This window comes from Felis catus, chromosome B3, assembly GCF_018350175.1.
Source record: "Felis catus isolate Fca126 chromosome B3, F.catus_Fca126_mat1.0, whole genome shotgun sequence".
In the NCBI taxonomy this organism is placed as follows: Eukaryota; Metazoa; Chordata; class Mammalia; order Carnivora; family Felidae; genus Felis; species Felis catus.
The window spans coordinates 46,220,140-46,233,698 of NC_058373.1; the positions used below are offsets into that span (position 1 = coordinate 46,220,140).

The 13,559-nt window shown below is 37.2% G+C and overlaps 1 protein-coding gene, 1 long non-coding RNA gene and 1 other non-coding gene across 3 annotated transcripts in view; 1 reads left to right on the forward strand and 2 right to left on the reverse strand.

Annotated features, from left to right (window-relative positions):
* LIPC (lipase C, hepatic type) overlaps positions 1-7,930 on the reverse strand; it is a 159,913-nt gene extending 151,983 nt beyond the window's left edge. The window contains exon 1 of the mRNA XM_003987102.6: positions 7,913-7,930. The gene's annotated coding sequence lies outside the window, so the exon portion shown is untranslated. The remainder of the gene's footprint in view (positions 1-7,912) is intronic.
* The window catches only part of LOC123385917, an 83,949-nt gene that overhangs the window by 7,412 nt on the left and 62,978 nt on the right, over positions 1-13,559 (forward strand). The window lies entirely within an intron of this gene.
* Positions 10,210-10,316, reverse strand: LOC111561050. The gene has a single exon (XR_002743420.2). It is a non-coding gene; the product is annotated as a U6 spliceosomal RNA (small nuclear RNA).

Genomic DNA, 13,559 nt, shown 5'->3' on the forward strand with positions numbered 1-13,559 from the left:
AGTGATTAATACTATGGTGAAAATTGCTTTAGGCATCTCTCTGACTCTCTTTGCTGGCCCCTCTTGTCTTTATTGCCTCTTTGACTGAATTCAGAGTCCTTGAACTGCCCTCAAGGTCCATCCATTTCTCTTCACCCATCCCCAGGAAAATCTCTGCACTGGTCTGTTGTCCCCCTGGAGAACTTTGAAGACAGAGGTCTTGGTGCATGTATGGATGAGCTCCTCCAAACTGTGCATGCACATGGATGGAAGAGAGAAGGTGCCAAAGGGCTGAGTCCTGGAAGTTCCAACATTTAGTAGTCAAGTAGATGGAGACCTTCCTGCTTTTGCCAAAGTATTTCTTAAGAATAAATTCTGAGTGGTAACATTTCTGCCTAAAGGGTAGGAATGATATAGTTGTAAATGAATTTATGAGTCAATTTCTGGGCAGCTTCACCAGCACTGGATATTAGCATTCAACTTTTTTTTTAATGATTCTTTTAGAATATGTAAACTGTCATCTTTAGACTGCTTTCATTTACATTTCTTTGATTTCTAGAGAGAATTAACATTTTCCCCCTCTGTTTCTCTACTAATTATATTTCCCTTATGGGAATGGTCCTGTCTTTTACCTATTTGTCTTTTGCAAATTGACATTGATTTTACAATTTGAATTAGCTAATTGTGATAGATCTTAATTCTTTGTAATGTTTGATAGAAATATTTTCCCTCTTCAAAAATCTTTAGTAATGCTAATTTTTATAGTGCAATCATTAAAATTGTTTCAAAGCTGAGAAAGTTAAAATTCCCCCAGAGAGGTGATAAACACTTTTTTTTCAAAACTTTTTGCAAATTCTTCCATAGTTAGATTTTATATTGGAATCTTTAGCCAACCAAAGCTTATTTTGGTGAATGTTTTATCTTAAATAACCTTTTCTATTGTAAAATCATTAAATATTTGTTATTGAAAAGAAAATGAAGAGCAAAAAGAAAAACATAATGAAATTTCACCATCCAGAGATAACCACTGTTGACGTTGTGATTTGGATACCTCCAAATTTATCTGTTTTTAAAAATACAATTGCAAACAAACATACTGTACAAATGCTTTTATAACCTGTCATAACATATTAATGACATATTTCAGCAGCATTAGATATTCTTTTAAAATATTATTTGGAGGCGCCTGGGTGGCTCAGTGGGTTAAGCATCAACTCTTGGTTTTGGCTCAGGTCATGATTTCATGATTCATGGGGTCAAGCCCCACATCGGGCTCTGTGCTGACAGTGTGGAGCCTGCTTGCAGTTCTCTCTCTCCCTCTCTCTCTGTCCCTTCCTTGCTTGTGCTATCTCAGTCTCTTTCAAAATAAATAAGTAAACATTGAAAAATAATAAAATATTATTTGAAACAGTTACATGTGTATCATAATGACCTCAATTTTCTATTTTTTTTTTTTTAAGACATCACTATGATGAACAGTGCTGCAATAAAGATACCTAAGCATAAATCTTGGCCCACATTGCTGATCACTTCCTATGCTCTTAAGTTTCTTAAAGTAGAATTTCTGAGGCAAAGGTTATAAATGTGTGTGTGTGTGTGTGTGTGTGTGTGTGTGTGTGTGTGTGTGTATTTTTAAGTTTTTAATTTTTTGCTTTTTTCACATATACTGCCAAGTTTAAGTTTCCATCAGCAGAGTGAATGGATGTAGTCTCCCCTCCTACCCACCTTTCCCCCTTGTTAACATTAGCTATTCTCATTTTTGCAATTTCATGTTCCATTGATAAGCCAAAATGGTATGTGTATATTTAAATTTTTTTAATTAGTGAGTTAAAGTTGGATTTCCCACCACTCCCATTTTTATTGGATATTTTCTTTGTGAATTACGTATTAATGATGTTTATATATTTTATATACTAGCTTATATACTTTTGTATTTTTTATGTGTTTTTATTTTTTTTTTAATTTTTTTTTCAACGTTTATTTATTTTTGGGACAGAGAGAGACAGAGCATGAATGGGGGAGGGGCAGAGAGAGAGGGAGACACAGAATCAGAAACAGGCTCCAGGCTCTGAGCCATCAGCCCAGAGCCCGACGCGGGGCTCGAACTCACGGACCGCGAGATCGTGACCTGGCTGAAGTCGGACGCTTAACCGACTGCACCACCCAGGCGCCCCTTTTATGTGTTTTTAAAACTGGGCAGCTCATTTAATGATTTCAAACACAGTATAATGAATATTTGTGAATTCCACCCTGCTACCCAGATCCATCAAAACCAAACATATATGCTTCTTATTTTTGTTATGAAATTCAATACCTGTGTACCTCCTCCCAAACCCAATCTCATTTTTCCCTGCTCAGAGGCAACCACATCTGAAGTCTGGTGCTGATGGTTCTCCTTTATGTATATGTTTGCAACATATGTATGTAGCTGTTCAAATATATAGCATTATTTTTTATGTTTACAAATTTTTACACTCTACTTATTTATCTGTACTTGGCTCTTAATCCAGCATTATATTTTTGAGATTGACCTCTATTGATAAAACTGCTATAAGTGGTCTCATTGTATATCACAATTTGTTGGTTCTGTTGATGGATATTTGTCTGGTTTACTTTTTTGTTTGTGTGTTTTTTGCTGTTACGAACAATGCTGCAATGGACTTGCATTGTCCACAAGTGCAATGCTTCTACAGTTTACTCCTAGAAGTGAAATCTCTGGGTTTGTAAGATATGGTTCTCTTCAGTGTTGTTAGATGTTGACCATTTATTCCCAAAAATGGTTATGCCAATAAGCACATAATCATCAAAATGTGAATGTTTATCTAATTTTTCCATGTCATCATCAGCACTTGATAGTGCCAGACTATTTGATGGTATCTCATTTTTCATCTTTCTTTTAAAGAAAATTTTTTTTAATGATTATTTTTGACAGAAAGAGGGAGAGACAGAGCACGAGAGGGGGAAGGGCAGAGAGAGAGAATATGAAGCAAGACAGAATATGAAGCAAGCAAGCTCCAGGCCTTGAGCTGTCAGCACAGAGCCCAATGCAGGTTTCAGACCCACAAACCATGGGATCATGACCTGAGCCAAAGTCAAGAGTCAGATGCTTAACTGACCGAGCCACCCAGACACCCTTCGTTTTTCATCTTTCTGATTACCGGTAAAACAAGCTTGAGAATCTTTTCACTTGTATCATTTGTCTTTTAGATTTCTTGTGCTATAGATTGCTTTTTCAGACCTTTTGCCCATCTTTCTATTAGTTCATTAGTGTTTTTCTTACTGATGTTAATTCTTTGTGGTTATATGTGTTGCAAACATCTCCTCCCAATCTGCATTATGTCTTTTCACATTGCCTGGGGTGTTATTTTGTTGAACAGTTTTAAATTTTCATGTAGCCAGATCCATCAGTCTTTTCCTTCAGGAATATTCTGTAGAGGAGGCAAATTTATCTTTACTCTCTGAGGGTTTTTTGGTTGGGCCTGAGGATTAAACCCACTGAAGACAGACTAACAGAAGAATAGTATACAGATTTGTATGACTTTACAGGACACAGAAACCCTCAAAAGGAAATGAAGACCCAAAGACATGGCAAAACCCACGTGCTTTTATATGGGGTTAAACAAAGGCAGGCAATGTGGACGAGTAACTGAATTATGTAGGGAAGCTAACAGAAGATAAGAAGCCTTTTAACAAGGTTTGTTGGTACAGATTTCTTTTAGCTTTTATTCTCCACTGAAGAACGGTTCTTGCCCCCTGGTACTGGGAGGGCATCTTTCACATGGGAATCCTTATCTCCTGGTTTAGGAAAAAGGGGAGATTAGAATGCCCTTTATGAATCAGCCATTTTTCGAGTGTCTTTAGCTCAAAATAATCCTTATGCCAAAGTGGAATATTTGAGGACCCTCCCATCCGTAGCATTTCCATTTCTTCATTTCTTTCCTTTTAAGTTTCAACAACAAAAAAGCGATCCCTTTACCAAAGGTATCTGTGATTTGTTGTGATCTCTTGGCATTCCTAGAATTTACCTTTATTGATTATCACACTCTTCTTGTCACACCTGCACTCTCTAAGCTCAGTGAAAAGTGATTTTTCTGCCAATGCTTGTTGAGTCTGATGTGGATGAGGTGATTCATAAGTTAGCAAATGTATGCTTTGCACAAGGCATTCTTGCCTCAGTGGACTTTGCTAATTGACTGCATTAAGTTCTTCATTCATATACCTGTATATTTATTTGTTTGCTTAGCCAACAACTATTTTTGGAAAATCTAACTGTATGCCTGAATTTGGTTGTAATCTGTTCAGACCAGTTTTACTGGGATTGGCACTTGTATACGTTTGCCATCCTAAGACTGCATTTGTGTGTGTGCGCACGTGTGGTATTTTTCACAGATTTGTGGGTGAGGATGATACTTATCTCTTAGGATGCATTGAGTACTGGGCTTTGTTTCTCCATGATTTGGAACTGATTACATAATGTGGCAAAATCTGTTTCTTGAATATACAGAAATACTGTTCACTGAAGTTGTTTGGGTTACATTTCTAATGAGTTTCTTTTTTTTTTTTTTAATTTTTTTTTTCAACGTTTATTTATTTTTGGGACAGAGAGAGACACAGCATGGATGGGGGAGGGTCAGAGAGAGGGAGACACAGAATCGGAAACAGGCCCCAGGCTCTGAGCCATCAGCCCAGAGCCTGACGCGGGGCTCGAACTCACGGACCGCGAGATCATGACCTGGCTGAAATTGGACGCTTAACCGACTGCGCCACCCAGGCTCCCCTCTAATGAGTTTCTTGAGTTCTTCCTCCTTCACCATTATTTTCAGGTTTTCTACATCTTCTTTTGCTGATTTTATATTTTGTATTGTCCATTTGGCTGCACATTTTGAATTACAATAAACTGTGCATTGCAATCATTTATAGTTTAAAATCCCTTATATCAATTGCTTGTATTTAATTTTGTTGATTCATACCTTTTATTTATTATATTTCCAAGCATTTTGATTTATCTTATAATCTTTTCAAGAGAGTGAACAGTTAAATTTATTTATTATTTCCACTGATTTTTTTTCAGCGTATTTATTTTTGTTCTACATCTTTATTAATTTCTTCCTATTTTTCCTTATGTTGACTCTCTTCTTTTTATAAGATTTGAAATCACATGCTTTGTTGACTTATTTCATATTTCTAAAATGCATCTCTGTCTTTCCCTCTGGGCCCTGATTGTTTGTACTCCCCTGACTTTTGACAGGTGGTATTTTCGATTTTATAATATTCCTGAAGTTAATATCATGCTCTTAATTTCCTACTTCACCCTGTTGCTGAGGAGAATTTTTGCTGCTGTTGTTAGAAGTTGTTATTAATTTGTTTTTTGTTGTTGTAAATTTTTATTTTTATGTTATTTTAAATTTACAGAAATGTTAAAAGACTAGTATGAAGAATCCTGGTTCATCTTTTACCCAGATTCACCATTTGTTTATATTTTGTTTGTTTACATTTTCCTGGATTGCTTTATTACTCATTTTCTTTCTCTATATGAATTTTCCCCCCGAACCATTTGAGAATAAGTTGAAGATGTACATACATACAGACTGAAATATTTCAGTATATATTTCCCAAGACAGACATTTTCTCTTATAAAAATTAGGAAATTTAACAGTTAAGAAAATTGTGAAGTTTCATATTGATAACAATATAGTTATCTGATTCTATAGCCCATATTCAAATTATTAGTTATCCAATATTGTTTTTATGTATTTGATACTATATATACTATATAAGTAATACTATATACAATCCTATATATTATATACTATATATAACACTCTATATGCTATGGAGGTATAGAGTATTATACATAGCATATATTTATATGCATAAATATATATGTATATATTTATATACAATTTATTTATCTAAATATAAATGTGTATACTATATGTATACTATAGTATAATACATAGTGCTTTAGTATAGATAATACTATATACTTTAGTACTATATGTAATGATATAGTATGTATATATATAGAATACATATTTATATTTAGATAAATACATTTATGTAATTTAAATTTATAATTTATATTTAAATTTAAAATTAATTTAAATTGGTGTGTATTTTATTATATATTGTAAATACACCGTGTACATATGTGTGTGTATCTATCTATCTACACAGAGAGAGAGAAAGAGAGCATTTCAGAATTTACAGTTATTATGATGACTAACAACAACTGAAATGGCCACATGTTTACAGCAACCCCCACCTAGAGGGCACTCAATATATTAATATTTATTTTCTTATTATACTATGTTTTAAAGAAGCATATATTTATTTTCATATTTATTATTTTTTTATTGTGCACTAACTATATATTTACAGTAAAAAAATAAAACAAAATAACAAAAATCAGAAATCTCAGGTCATAGAGATGAGCACTGTTGGTAATTAGATGTATGTTTTCTAGACTTTGGCTTTTAATGAGCAAAAATTCTGAGCTTTTTTTCTAGTTAAATAAAATATGAGTACATTAAAAATATGGCATCATACTTGTATGACATATGGTTTTACCTTCCTTTAAGTCTTAGTATTATATTATTGTATGTACTTTATAGATAAAATTCACAGCATCTTTGCAAAGTAGAGCCACATTTTTAGGTTCAGAGAGGTTCAATAAATTGCCTAAGTCACACAACAGTAAGATATGGAGTTAAGGTCTAAACCCTTGGATGCTCTACTTCCGAGGCTATAGATTAGATCATTATTTTGTCCAAATCTCCTTTCTTTTTTTTTTTTTTTTTTTTTTTTTTTACTTATTAGCATTTAGCTTTATTGCACTGTGGTGAGAAAGTATGTAACTTTCCTCTGGATTCATTTTTGGGATCTTATCTAAGAGTTAGCATATATATACCAATGCCCTACACCTTGAGAAAAATGTAGAGTTTATGTTGTTACTAAGTTCAATGTATGTCTATTGGTTCCAACATACCAAGTGTATAGCATTCTTAGCCTCTATATTTATACAGATAGTCTTCAAATTTATATATATTTATATATAGTCTTCAAATTTATATCTATTTTTGTCAGAGCTCCAATGACTTCTAAATTTTTGTCTATTGAAATGTGTCTATTTAATTTTCAAGACTGTCTAATTTTTGTCTTAGCCTGATCATGAATTCATACCTCCCATGACAGTAGTTTGCTTTTGATTTATTCCATTTGTTTTTGCATTTCTAACTTTGGTAAGCCATGTCTTCACTGTTGTTTTTATATTTTTCCTTGTAATCTGGAGCCTCTTTGCACCCTCCCTCCACCTTTTTTGGTTTCAAAATCTCTTTTATATGATACCACCTTGACCAGCTGTTTCGCTTTTGTTGCATGAGGTTCCTCAATAAAACTTTTTTATTTTTTGGTTTTCTGCATTGTTTCATTACAGAAACCTATCATTAAGCAACAAACATATTGTTGGGTCTTATATTTTCATCCAGTATGGGAATTTGTCTTTTGAGACATTAACGGCCTATGTATATGGCCTCCTTGGGGATGCAGTTAGTATAGTGATACGAGATGGGCTCTTGGTTACAAGCTGAGGACTTTCTGCAAGTTACTTAAAAACTCTGTGAGGAAGCTACCAGTTTTCTTTCCTTATCTGTAAAATCGTGTTAATTAAGAGTATAAACCTTATCAAGTTGTTGCAAAGATTAAATGAGATCAGAATAGAAACATATTAAACTAGTATTTGTAAAATGTAACTGTCGTTATTTGCTATTATAGATACCATGCCCGGAAATTTCATTCAAAGCAAGTTCCTTGGCAATAGTGTATAAAACAAATTTCTAAAACAACAATCTGTGCTCAACATGAGGGAAATCAGTTTCATACTTTTCTCTAGCTCTGTCTCAAATTTCTCTCTGAGATAACAGGAATAACTTACAGTAAAATTGCTGAGAAGCAGTGGTCAGGTTTCAGTTCAACTTGTCCGTCTCTACTTCTGGCTGCGCTGTGGAGTTTCACAGCTTGACTTACATTTAGCCCTGTCAGGAATCACTGTCTTGCTTTCCATTTAATTCATTAAGTATTTAGGTTGTACAAAGACGTCGTTTGCTTCCATGATAGGGATTGGAGCTGCAGACGTAGTTGGCCTCTGCTCTTCTCATCAAGCATGGAAAAACTGAAACTAAGAAAAGCAAACCAAGCCATGATGGTTTTCTCCTTCCTGGATCATGGAACTTTTCATCCAATGAAAGCCATCTGGTGGGCAGCCAGACAAGAGGACTGACTCTCAGCCTGGGGTTCTCCTTCCAGCCGTCCTTCAGCTCCTGTACAGCTGGAACCTCTGCATAGGTTAAAGCTGCTAGGAACTGAAAACGAATTCTCTCTTCTGCTCTGAAAGACCAAAGAGGAAAGCTAAAAAAAAGTCTGAGGTTTCCACTAATGTCTATTTTTAACTTAAGAGGATGGTCTCTGTGTTTTGGGACCCAGATAACCTTCAATCAGACAATGCATAATTACCAAACTGAGGAACAAATATCCTGTAATATTATAATCTGTTAAGATATAGAATGACGTGATTTATTTTTGTCGTATGAGCTTCAAATCTCTGATGGCTTCTGTTTGATCAGTAAAAGGGAAACAGACATGAGTTAATTTCCCACCTGATGCATAGAGCTGTTTTCTTAAACTTCTGTGATAATAATAATCATGTTTTTTTTTTTAAAGTTTTATTTATTTTTGAGAGAGAGAGAGAGAGAGGCAAAGTATGGGGGGGGGGAGGGTCAGAGAGAGAGAGAGACAGAGACAGAATCCAAAGAAGGCTCCAGGCTCTGAGCTGTCAGCACAGAGCCCGATGCGGGGCTCGAGCTCATGAACCATGAGATCATGACCTGAGCTGAAGTTGGACGCTTAACCAACTGAGCCACCCAGGTGCCCCATAATAATAATCATCTTGTCTCTTTGTTAAATGTATGTTTCCAAGTCCTCCAGAGATTCTGATTCAGTGCCACTGGGATGTGGCCTCAGATTTGTGCTCTTGACACAAGAAAAGCTTGAAAAGAAAATATAGGCGTGAACTGAAGGAATAGTCTGCTTTTAGAATCAGACAGCTCTGGGCTGAAATCCTGGTTCTTTCACCTACTAGTTATGTGGTCTTGCACAAATTAGTTAACCTTACTTAACCTCTTCTGAAAAAGAGTGGAAATAAAAACATCTCCCTCAAAGTGTGTTGAGAGGATTAAAAGAACCAGAGCTATGGATCACACCTCCTTTTGTGGGTGCTGCTCAATCATTTCTACCTGAGTTCATTTGAATGTTATCTGCGAACTTACTTAGCATGTAGGCAAAATGGTTTTCAATTCTTTGTTTGCTTCTGCTGTTGTGGGTGTTTTGCTTTGCTTTACTTATCTTTTCCATTTATTCAGCAGGTATTTGTAAAGCTTTTAATGTGTGCAAAAACTTGGATTTCTCGAACCCCCTCAGCACCTCCCTGATGGTGTGACGTGTCCACACGGCTCACCCCAGGCTTTTAAAGGGACTGACCAAAATCTTGTGTAAGTGACTTGATGTAGCAGGTCCCTAGTTGTTTAGGGGGCTCCCTGAGATTAGAAATGTCATGTCCTTATCCCTCCTTTGTGCCAGAAATTCCGGTGGGGCGCCTAGGTGGTTAGGTCAATTAAGCGGCCAGCTTCAGCTTGGGTCATGATCTCGTGGTTCATGGGTTCGAGCCCTGCGTTGGACTCTGTGCTGACAGCTCAGAGCCTGGAGCCTGCTTCTGATCCTGTGTCTCCCTCTCTCTGCTCCTCCCCCATTCACACTCTGTCTCGCTCCCAAAAATAAATAAAATATTTCAAAAAATTAAAAAAAGAGATTCTAGTTTTCTTGAGTCCAATCATCCATATACCCATGTGTGTGTGTATATTTTCTCTGCATTGAGGCAATTTTTTCTCCTTGCTTTACTGAGATATTAGTGACATATAACATATGTAAGTTTAAGGCATACAACATGATGATTAGATACATGTATATATTGCAACATGATTACCACCATAAAGTTAGTTAACATCTTCATTCTTTTGTGTATTATGATTTGTGTGTGTGTGTGTGTTAAGAACTACTCTGCTAATAACTTTCAAATATATAACAGAGTATTGTTAATTATAGTCACCAGCCTGTGCATTAGACCCCCAGATCTCATTTCTCTTATAGCTGGGAATTTGTACCCTTTGACCAGTATCTAGAAATACGGAACACTTTATGAATTTGTGTGTCATCCTTGAGCAGAGACCATGCCGATCTTCTCTGTATTGTTCTAGTTTTAACATATGCGCTGCCAAAGCAAACACCAAGTGTATATTTTCTTTTCTTCAACAGAAAACATTCATTTAAGTAATCCCATTTGAGGGGCACCTGGGTGCCTCTGACTTTGGCTCGGGTCATGGTCTCCTGGTTTGTGAGTTTGAGCTGTGCATCAGACTTTGTGCTGACAGCTCAGAGCCTGGAGCCTGCTTCGGATTCTGTGTCTCCCTTTCTCTATGCTCCTCCCCCACTTGGGCTCTGTCTCTCTCTGTTTCTCAAAAATGAATAAAAAATTAAATGATCCCATTTGATTTTACACAGAATATGGTCTAGATGTTTTGCACTATGCAACGTCCCCTTCCTGGCCAGAAAAGCCTTTGCACTTTTTCCTTCCATCCTAATAGCAAGGATTCATTGGATTTCTGAGGGATATACTTATACTTTCTTTACAGTTAGCCTTGCTTCAAATGAATTTAAGGCACTTTTTAAGGATGCAAACAATATAAGACTTCTTAAAAAGAAAACTCAGACATGGCAGATAAGGATGGGAAAAATAAGGTGAATTCATGAATGAGGTGTCATGTCAAATACACATTGTGCTGTTCATTTCACGTCCTGGTCATGGGCCAGATATTTGCTCTGAACTTTCAAGCAGTCATTGCAAACTCTATGCAATTGAGAGATGACCGTGATGATTCTCAAGCCGATTATTAGGATGATCATCTATATGAGCCCTGAATATTGTTTTAACTTTTCCACTATCCCAAGACTTTAGGTCCAAATCAACATCAGGGTTATCAAGAATCTACAGAAGTGTCGTGAAGTGCCTTGGAAAACTGTGCTCTCCAACATTCCAGCCAAATGAAAAATGGATCAAGGAATAAGGAGTCCTCTTGATGCAGAGGAGGTGATAGCTGGGTGGAAGAGCTGGGCCAAGGATCAGCCAATCCCTTGGTCCCGAAGTCATCACCATGGCAACAGTAGTTCCCGTAGCTCTGCTCCTACCAGCACTGATACCCTTAAGGGGCACCAGGAAAGAGAGGAGCCTGTCATACTTCTGGGTGAGGCTTTTGGTGAAGGAAATTTATGTATTTTTCGTTCATAATCACTGGTAGAAAATAAACAGCCTCTTTGACATTGACCTTGCAAACCCAACTGTACGAAGTAAAGGCAGATGTCTGGCCGCACAGCCTGGCTGAGGCCAGGTGTGCATCTCTTGTGTAGGAAACCTGTAGCCTGCCTCAGATTTGCCTTTTATTCTCTTTACTTTCTAGTAACTGTGCTGCTCAGGACTTTCAACAAGAAAAGCCCAGAGGAGGATAGTTGCTTTTGAAGCCAGCACTCTTGTCTGCCTCATTCATTTCAAACAGAGGTACTTCTCAAAGGGATGAAGGCCTGTGTACAAATAACAATGCCCACTGCATTCTCTTGCCATCAGCTGTGATGTGGTGGCTTTTGATTCTGCACAGAGGCTGCCTTGTTTCAGAAACTGATTGATGGTTCTCCTGAATGAAGGAGGCAACAAGAACAAACAAACGGGGCTCATGGTAAGGCAAGGTACTTCAAGAGAATGGGCTTGAAAGTACTTAAAATAAAAGGTAAACACAGCCTCCATGAAAGTAAAGAATTCTGAAAGGAATTGAGCTGTTCCTGTTGATAATTTGTAGTTCTTAAGGATCTTCACGTGTTTTGTGCAAACACGCATAAGCTCTTTGGAGACATCTGACTTGGGATTTTAGACTTTTTGGTGAAGGAGAAAGAAAAAAAAAGATGAAATCCAAACAGATGTCATAAAGCAGGGAAAACTAATTGAAATAAAAAACATGGGTGGTCTGAGTCAAGTTTAAGGCAGTGAAACAGAAAACAATGCATTGAAAGAGCTGGTAATGAGGCATCTCTGAAGAGGAGAGGGTGGGTGATTTCTCTTTGGAAAGACTTGGAAAAGCCAGCAGGGCTCATTAGAAACACCGTGGGCACTGCTAGGCCTGCTCTGTGTAAGCTCTGAGAGATGGGCCTCCTCTTCCTGTAAACCCTTTTCCTTCCCTTTTGCCTGATAGACGCAAACCAGTGAAAAATCAACATGAGAAATCTAGCCACATTAAATGCTTTTATAAGAAAACCCTTTAAAATTCCCTGTTGGCCAGCATTCTTCATGAGTCTGTGTGGGGGGGCACATTTCAGGCTAAGGATGAGGTACAGGATGAGGAGGGGAGTGAGGGAGGGAGGAAAGTTAAGGGAAGCAGGAATACATGTCCTGGTCAGTGGACATGTTCTCATTTATATACCATGTTCTCATTCAAAAAAATGTCTACCAGCTAGGTGGGATTCCACTGCGTAACTAAGTTAGGGTTAATATCTCAGTTTCACAGAAAAAAAGTTGATCACAGACACCCTTGGTTGTCTACCCAACAGCCATTCTTTCCTTTAATTTTTTGCTTGCAGAATCCCTGTTTTGATTGGAAGTCCTCCTTCTCTTGTTGTGAATCAGGGAAGGGTGACCCTACCTTGAACTATAAGAATAAATCCTGATTTTTTTTTTTTTTTAATGGCAACTGAGGTAGATGGAATTTTAAGATGGTTCTCACGATCTTCATCCTCTGGTGTTAATTCCTGTGATTATGGCAAAATGCAGATTATCTGTGTGGGCATACTCTAATTTAAGTCATTTATTTATTTATTTATTTATTTATTTATTTATTTATTTATTTATAAGTTTATTTATTAGAGACAGAGTGCACTAGCAGGGGAGGGGCAGAGAGGGAAGGAGAGAGAGAATCCCAAGTAAGCAGGCTCTGTGCTGTCAGTGCAGAGCCCGATGCAGGACTTGAAGTCACAAAACCGTGACATCATGACGTGGGCTGAAACCAAGAGTAGGATGCTTAACCGACTGATCCACCCAGTATCCCTCTAATTTAATTCTTTTAAAAGCAGGGAGTTTTCTTCAGTTGGTGGCAGAAGGGAAAGTCAGAGAGGTAGAAGTATGAGAAGGAGTCAGTGCACCATTGCTGTCATTGAAGATGGAGGGGGCCTCGCTCAAGGGTGGAGAATGGCCTTTGGACTTGAAAGTGATCCTGGCAGACGGTCAGCAAGGCCACAGAGACCTCAGTCTTACAGCTGCAAAAACCTGAAATCTACCAAAAATCTGAATGATCTTGGAAGTGAATTTTTCCCCAGAGTCCCAGATGAGAGCTCGGGCCGCTAACACCTTGATTTTAGCCTTGCAAGTGTCTAAGCAGAGAACCCACTCAAGCCTTCCCTGATTTCTGACTTAAAGAACTCTGAGAAAATAA